The sequence below is a fragment of the Mesocricetus auratus genome, unplaced genomic scaffold (assembly GCF_017639785.1).
Source record: "Mesocricetus auratus isolate SY011 unplaced genomic scaffold, BCM_Maur_2.0 Super-Scaffold_100022, whole genome shotgun sequence".
Taxonomy (NCBI): domain Eukaryota; kingdom Metazoa; phylum Chordata; class Mammalia; order Rodentia; family Cricetidae; genus Mesocricetus; species Mesocricetus auratus.
In genome coordinates, this window is record NW_024429203.1 from 18,825,461 (window position 1) to 18,835,051 (window position 9,591).

Sequence of the window (9,591 nt, forward strand, 5' to 3'; positions counted from 1 at the left end):
AGCTATAGTCCACTAAAATAAACAGAATGCCCAGGTTGTTAGAGCTAGGGAATTATGCAAAGATATGAATAGATGAGGAATAACCAAGAATCTTTCAACATTACCACCACAAAGTACCTAGAGAGCTGATGAATTCATATGTGCTCCATGGAAATTTTTGAAAACTGTATTAGCATCAAGTCATTAGAAACAAAACCTTTGCCGGGCAATGGTGGCACACGCCTTTAATCCCAGCACTCGGGAGGCAGAGGCAGGCGGATCGCTGTGAGTTTGAGGCCGGGCTGGACCGACAGCCTCGAAAACAATACAGAGAAACCCTGTCTCGTAAAACCAAAAAAAAAAAAACCTTCATAAAGTATTGCTGCCTCCAGACTCTAAATCAGGTGATAGATTTAATAAAATATGTATTATTTTCACTATCTTTGGAGAAAAATAACGATAAAATGTGACCAGTGATTCTTTGGAAGCTGGCAGAGATCGTCTATTCCAGACCTTTAGGCTAGGAGAGAGCACCCCTATATTGCCCCACCGCATGAGAAAGTGAGATACTTACTAGATGCATTTAGAGAACATTTTCGTTAACCAGACTTGTACAACAAGCTTGTGAAAGTAATCGCGTGCTATGAGTTTAAGAGTTTAAGAGTGCAACAGGCATTCATGCCAGGAGATCAGTTTCCCAAACTACTATCACAAGTCCTTGGTATATAGATTTCTTCTGCTCCTTTTGTGATGCACTGATCCATGGGAGTGAGGTATAGATTTACCATTTATAGATGGCATTCAACAGTCATTTCATTCTCCATACTTGATCAGATACACATTTATACTAACCTCTGGCCACTGCAAAAAGAAGCTTCTCTGATCAAAACTCACAGAAGGTTTAGCATACGAAGAAAAAATTATTTAGAAGGCAATTTAACAGGCACATCATACACATTAAAAAAAAAAAAGAACTCAGAAGCTTCCCCAATAGGGCCTATGACCTCATCAGACACTGGTTTTGGGGGGTTTGGTTGGTTTTTTTTTGTTTTTGTTTGGTTTTTGGTTTTTCAAGACAGGGTTTCTCTGTATTGTTTTGGAGGCTGTCCTGGAACTCACTCTGTAGATCAGGCTGGTCTCGAACTCACAGAGATCTGCCTGCCTCTGCCTCCCGAGTGCTGGGATTAAAGGCGTGCGCCACCAACGCCTGGCTGTTTGTTTGTTTTTGTTTTGTTTTGAGTTTATGGTACTGCACTTGAATTCCTTCCTGTGGAAAGCACATCAAATCCAATCAGGAAGTAGTTGGTTATTCCTATAACAGATTTGACATTATTGCACCAGTAGGCTCATCCTGCCTAGTGAGTATTATACACTACTCGACAGATGAGTAAGACGGTTGATGACAATTCTCCCCCAGTAGCCTCTCTGGCATGATGAGCCTAACCAATAGGAAGATCGTTTCCAGCCTAGTGGGAAATGTATTGCTTTGTGGAGGTATAGGTAGCTTCCTGACCAACAACGCATAGTAAGATACCTTACAACTGAAGGATTTTTATGTAACTAACCTATGGCTTGGGTCTAGAGAGATGACCCAGCACTTAAGAGCACTGGCTGCTGTTACAGAGAACCCAGATTTGAATTCCAGGTTATGGCCACATGGATGGTCATATCCATCTAAAACTCCAGGCCCAAGGGATCTTGTGCCCTCTTCAGGCCTTAGTGGGCACCAGATGCATAAGGGGTATACAGACATACATGCAGGCAAAACATTCATACACATAAAATAATAACCTATGACTTCTAGGAACAACTTTACCTACATTCAAACTCCTTGGGGTTTTATTTTATATTGTATTTTTTGTATACCTATCAAGTATCAGATTTCCTCATGACCTTTTCACACATTGTCATGTTTAATCAACATTCCCTCCCCGCCCTCCCCGCCCTCCCCGCCCTCCCCGCCACATCTCCCTACTCCCACCTTCCCCATGCCAAGCCTTCCTGCCCAGCATTCTACTTTCTGGTGCCACGTGACTCCACTACCCTCTCATCCCTTTCTGCTTTTCTGGAGTCTACACACTTTTATTCCCATATAAAAATACACACACAAAAGAGAGAACATGTAGCGTTTATTTTTCTGAGCATGGATTATCTCACTTACTACTTTAGAATTTTATCCATTTTCCTGAAAATGTCACTTTCCCCTATAACAGAATTTAATTCTGTGTGTCTATGTGTGGCACCCGAACAGGAGAAATCCTGGAGATTTAACTGGAAGACAAGATATCCAGTGGTTTATGCTAAGAGGTCTCTCCTTCCTAGCGCAGAAAGGAAGCAGCCTTATATAGAGACAACACAGTGGAAAAAACCCAGGTGGAAGAGATTGTGTTTTCACAACTAGATGTTGATGTCAGTGGGGCAAGGCCGAGGCAGTAAGCCAGGACTAGAAAACAGGATGCACAGACTCCATGGGGACTGGGGCCCAACATCTCCCCCTTCTTTACACATAAATTAGTGCCTGTCTTAGGTGACTAGGACGTTGATGCCAACCTTACCTGTCAGTGGAGAAATCACCCAGGCTGTATGACCCTCCTGTTTTAGGTTGACTGGCATTCCCTTGGTCTTACCCATCATTGGCTGCCTAATTTTTCTTCAGGTTCAACCATAGTTGAGCTGAAGGATTCTCTGTGGTAATCAACTGACAAATTGAGCCTGGGCTTGTCTAGTTCCAAGGTGTCTTAGCCAAATGAAGCATATGATAGTATGTCCTATGGTTACAAATGAAGCATATGATAGTATGTCCTATGGTTACAAATGAAGCATATGATAGTATGTCCTATGGTTACAAATGAAGCATATGATAGTATGTCCTATGGTTACAAATGAAGCATATGATAGTATGTCCTATGGTTACAAATGAAGCATATGATAGTATGTCCTATGGTTACAAATGAAGCATATGATAGTATGTCCTATGGTTACAAATGAAGCATATGATAGTATGTCCTATGGTTACAAATGAAGCATATGATAGTATGTCCTATGGTTACAAATGAAGCATATGATAGTATGTCCTATGGTTACAAATGAAGCATATGATAGTATGTCCTATGGTTACAAATGAAGCATATGATAGTATGTCCTATGGTTACAAATGAAGCATATGATAGTATGTCCTATGGTTACAAATGAAGCATATGATAGTATGTCCTATGGTTACAAATGAAGCATATGATAGTATGTCCTATGGTTACAAATGAAGCATATGATAGTATGTCCTATGGTTACAAATGAAGCATATGATAGTATGTCCTATGGTTACAAATGAAGCATATGATAGTATGTCCTATGGTTACAAATGAAGCATATGATAGTATGTCCTATGGTTACAAATGAAGCATATGATAGTATGTCCTATGGTTACAAATGAAGCATATGATAGTATGTCCTATGGTTACAAATGAAGCATATGATAGTATGTCCTATGGTTACAAATGAAGCATATGATAGTATGTCCTATGGTTACAAATGAAGCATATGATAGTATGTCCTATGGTTACAAATGAAGCATATGATAGTATGTCCTATGGTTACAAATGAAGCATATGATAGTATGTCCTATGGTTACAAATGAAGCATATGATAGTATGTCCTATGGTTACAAATGAAGCATATGATAGTATGTCCTATGGTTACAAATGAAGCATATGATAGTATGTCCTATGGTTACAAATGAAGCATATGATAGTATGTCCTATGGTTACAAATGAAGCATATGATAGTATGTCCTATGGTTACAAATGAAGCATATGATAGTATGTCCTATGGTTACAAATGAAGCATATGATAGTATGTCCTATGGTTACAAATGAAGCATATGATAGTATGTCCTATGGTTACAAATGAAGCATATGATAGTATGTCCTATGGTTACAAATGAAGCATATGATAGTATGTCCTATGGTTACAAATGAAGCATATGATAGTATGTCCTATGGTTACAAATGAAGCATATGATAGTATGTCCTATGGTTACAAATGAAGCATATGATAGTATGTCCTATGGTTACAAATGAAGCATATGATAGTATGTCCTATGGTTACAAATGAAGCATATGATAGTATGTCCTATGGTTACAAATGAAGCATATGATAGTATGTCCTATGGTTACAAATGAAGCATATGATAGTATGTCCTATGGTTACAAATGAAGCATATGATAGTATGTCCTATGGTTACAAATGAAGCATATGATAGTATGTCCTATGGTTACAAATGAAGCATATGATAGTATGTCCTATGGTTACAAATGAAGCATATGATAGTATGTCCTATGGTTACAAATGAAGCATATGATAGTATGTCCTATGGTTACAAATGAAGCATATGATAGTATGTCCTATGGTTACAAATGAAGCATATGATAGTATGTCCTATGGTTACAAATGAAGCATATGATAGTATGTCCTATGGTTACAAATGAAGCATATGATAGTATGTCCTATGGTTACAAATGAAGCATATGATAGTATGTCCTATGGTTACAAATGAAGCATATGATAGTATGTCCTATGGTTACAAATGAAGCATATGATAGTATGTCCTATGGTTACAAATGAAGCATATGATAGTATGTCCTATGGTTACAAATGAAGCATATGATAGTATGTCCTATGGTTACAAATGAAGCATATGATAGTATGTCCTATGGTTACAAATGAAGCATATGATAGTATGTCCTATGGTTACAAATGAAGCATATGATAGTATGTCCTATGGTTACAAATGAAGCATATGATAGTATGTCCTATGGTTACAAATGAAGCATATGATAGTATGTCCTATGGTTACAAATGAAGCATATGATAGTATGTCCTATGGTTACAAATGAAGCATATGATAGTATGTCCTATGGTTACAAATGAAGCATATGATAGTATGTCCTATGGTTACAAATGAAGCATATGATAGTATGTCCTATGGTTACAAATGAAGCATATGATAGTATGTCCTATGGTTACAAATGAAGCATATGATAGTATGTCCTATGGTTACAAATGAAGCATATGATAGTATGTCCTATGGTTACAAATGAAGCATATGATAGTATGTCCTATGGTTACAAATGAAGCATATGATAGTATGTCCTATGGTTACAAATGAAGCATATGATAGTATGTCCTATGGTTACAAATGAAGCATATGATAGTATGTCCTATGGTTACAAATGAAGCATATGATAGTATGTCCTATGGTTACAAATGAAGCATATGATAGTATGTCCTATGGTTACAAATGAAGCATATGATAGTATGTCCTATGGTTACAAATGAAGCATATGATAGTATGTCCTATGGTTACAAATGAAGCATATGATAGTATGTCCTATGGTTACAAATGAAGCATATGATAGTATGTCCTATGGTTACAAATGAAGCATATGATAGTATGTCCTATGGTTACAAATGAAGCATATGATAGTATGTCCTATGGTTACAAATGAAGCATATGATAGTATGTCCTATGGTTACAAATGAAGCATATGATAGTATGTCCTATGGTTACAAATGAAGCATATGATAGTATGTCCTATGGTTACAAATGAAGCATATGATTGATAGTATGTCCTATGGTTACAAATGAAGCATATGATTGATAGTATGTCCTATGGTTACAAATGAAGCATATGATAGTATGTCCTATGGTTACAAATGAAGCATATGATAGTATGTCCTATGGTTACAAATGAAGCATATGATAGTATGTCCTATGGTTACAAATGAAGCATATGATTGATAGTATGTCCTATGGTTACAAATGAAGCATATGATTGATAGTATGTCCTATGGTTACAAATGAAGCATATGATAGTATGTCCTATGGTTACAAATGAAGCATATGATAGTATGTCCTATGGTTACAAATGAAGCATATGATAGTATGTCCTATGGTTACAAATGAAGCATATGATAGTATGTCCTATGGTTACAAATGAAGCATATGATAGTATGTCCTATGGTTACAAATGAAGCATATGATAGTATGTCCTATGGTTACAAATGAAGCATATGATAGTATGTCCTATGGTTACAAATGAAGCATATGATAGTATGTCCTATGGTTACAAATGAAGCATATGATAGTATGTCCTATGGTTACAAATGAAGCATATGATAGTATGTCCTATGGTTACAAATGAAGCATATGATAGTATGTCCTATGGTTACAAATGAAGCATATGATAGTATGTCCTATGGTTACAAATGAAGCATATGATAGTATGTCCTATGGTTACAAATGAAGCATATGATAGTATGTCCTATGGTTACAAATGAAGCATATGATAGTATGTCCTATGGTTACAAAGCCCAGAGATAGGAACCCAGCCCATTCTTTGATTAAACGCCATCTATAATGTCCCAATGAGGATCTCTCAAGGGGACAAAGGAAACTGGGTCTTGTTTATCCTAATAATTTGATTGGTCAATTGATAAATATTAACTTTGGCAGGGGTGCCGGGTAGGCAAACAAGTCTAATTCCTACCTGGACTAAGTTATTTAAGGATCTCTGAGTGCTGAGAGCCTCTGTTATTCCCCTGCCGGTTTATCCACTGTGCTGGCAGTGAGATGGCAGTCCCAGATCCAATGGCTGCTGTAGCAGCAACAGCAATGGCTGCAATCACCCCAGCAGTGATGCCAAAGTCTCTTTTTTGTCGCATTAGGGCAAGTTGTGTTTCTCTGGAGAAATACACTGGCATAGGCACGATTCCAGAAACAAGAACCACCAAGGCTGATATTTCACCACTCCAACAGCTTTTCAAGTGGCCATGCCCTGCATGTCCTGTTCAAATACTGAAAAGGGGCTTTTGCCACTCATCATGGTCCATACCAGTGTTCAGTTGTTTTAAATGGGTCCTTTTTTCCCCAAAGGGAAAAACTGGCAAAATGAATTTTGTGTTTCAAGGTGTGTCAAGGGCAAATTGCTAGCCATCCAGTTCTTTGTCGCTTGGGATGAAAAGTCACGGGTCTGGAAAGTTGATGCAGCAGGCCTGCTGAGAAACTGGAAATCTTGAACCAACTGTTTCCTTTCTTTCTCAGGCTGTAGATTCGATGACACCAAGGGTCTGGAACACTAGTTTAGGGGATCTCACTTGAACTGGCTTGGGCAGGCTCCCACAGTCTCGGGTCCAGTTTTTCTCTGCTCCATACATCTCACCAAATGTTCTGGCAGTCATCAAGCTTTATTCTTTTCCTGCAAAAAAACAAAAACAAAACAAAAAACAAAAAAAAAAAACACACAACATGCCTCAACCCCAAATTAGGGCAGAATCAGGTCTTCTCAACTGTCTAGTGTAGGAGGAGACTGCACCACCGCTAGCCGTGTGGCATGCTAGAGGCACATACTGATGTGGTAATGAAAGGGCAGTGAACCACACCTCTAGCCACACCCACTTTGGGCATGACTAGAGACTCATATGGAGATGCTAATAAAAGACTATGCAGGAGAGCCACATGCTCTCTTTTCGGCTTCCGGTTCTGTAGCGGAAAGCTGCGCTGAGTCACCTCACTGGCATCCACATTCAAAAAATTTAAAATGAACAGTGTATAATTTAATGCATCATGTGGGAACTAGGGACACTACTCCCCCCTTTTTATCTTTTAAACTTATGTTTTCAAGGAGCTATGAGCATATTCAATAATTCCTTGTCCTTGAGAATTATAAAGGATACCTGTTGTGTGATCAATTTTCCATTGAGTACAAAATAGCCGAAATGCCTTAATAGAATATTCAGACCCGTTGTCTGCTTTTATCATTTTTGGAACTCCCATGTAAGCAAAACATTTTTTAAACAATAATTTATCACATGTTTGATGGCTTTTCCAGTTTGTGCAGTGGCTGTGAAGAACTTGAATACCTATCAACTGCCATGTGCACATATTTTAACATGTCAAATTCTATAACATGAGTAACATCCATTTGCCATAAATGATTAGGAAGCAGGCTTCGAGGGCTCATTTTTAAATTAGTTACAGATAAATATTGTGGGCACACCTCCTTGTATTTGCTCAAACAATATTCTAACCTGATCATTGTATTCCTATGCATTGAACTGTCTCTATTACTTGAAGGGCTTTAAAACACACACACAAATTAAATGAATCATTTACTAGAAGTTAGAAAATCACTGCAACAGCTCTTAACTAGACTATCTGAGCTGAAACCAGAGTTGTTTGCTCAGTGTATTTTTTTTATCATCTATAACATAAACTACTCTTCCATTAGTGGAACCATCAGTAAAAACTAACATAGTATTTTTTACAGGACTGCTCTCTACAATTTTGGGAATATAAAAGGGTGTGTTAGTGCAAATTGTAATAGTCTATGAGCTGGAAACTGATTATCAATTCTCCCTGAATATTGAGTAAAAATTTTTCCCATGAATCACTGTTCTCAAACAACCAATCAACCTGTAGCTTGGTATAAGGAACATGTATTATACTTTGTTCTCTACCAAAACATCTCCTAGATTCCATCTGGGCATTTCTGTATAATATACACTACTACTTCAAAATAAGGATTTAATACTTCAGCTGAGGAGACAGCATAAGTTTCCCATGGTTTTGTACTGTTACTCTTTCTCTCATCCAATTTGTAAAGCTCTCGCTAATTGACAAGGCCTCATTTGTGTCTTAGCTGACATGGCCTAATTTGTATCTACACTGACTCCTCTGTAGTAGGAGGGGTCTAACAGGGCAGCAGGTTCCCTGAGGCTTCTTCTAAAAACCTTTTTTTTTCTCTAGATTGCTTTCTCCAACCATAAAAATATAGAATTCCTGTGTCCACTCCTCTGTTAAACTCTATAGAATCATCCATACAGATTTCTTTGGCTCTCAGGCCATGTGGTAGGCTTCTGTTATTTTTCCACTGACTGGCTCTGAGGACTCAAATCACCAACCTTTCCTGTTAAGACACTACTGGCTGAATGCTCTTTTTGGCTATATGCAAAGCAATTTAGGTAGCTTCTTAATTATATCCAAAGCAATTTAAGTATCCTTTTAATAATATCCAAGGCAAGTCAAGTAATTCTTTTTGTCAACATTCACACATTCACAATCACATTTCGTACATACCGGTGTGGCCACACCATACACACAGAACATAATACACCTTTCAGTCATCCTTTTTCCCTAGGTCCTGATTAGTTTGTTGAAATGAAACTTCCTTAATTGAAATCTCTTGTGACAGAACAGATCCAGCCAATCCTTGAATTAAAACAAAGGGTTGAAAAAGGCCCTCATGGCCTTCACTTTCTTTCCATTTCCAATCGTCAATATTCTGTTGTAGCCAGGCAATTTGAGAGGAATTGTAAGGAGTAACAATAACATCAGGTCCTTTGCCAAAGATTTGTAAACTTACCTTATATGCCCGAAGAATAAGTTGTATAACTGCTTGTGGGTATGCTCTAACTGCCTTAGAAATAGAGGCATGATCCTATACTCATGGGTCCAGTCTGTTAAGAGACCCCAGTGGAAGCATGACTGGAAGGAAAGACCAGAAAGGACAGGGAAATGTTGTCAAAGTTTTTAATCTGTCTAGCCTTAAAGTAATT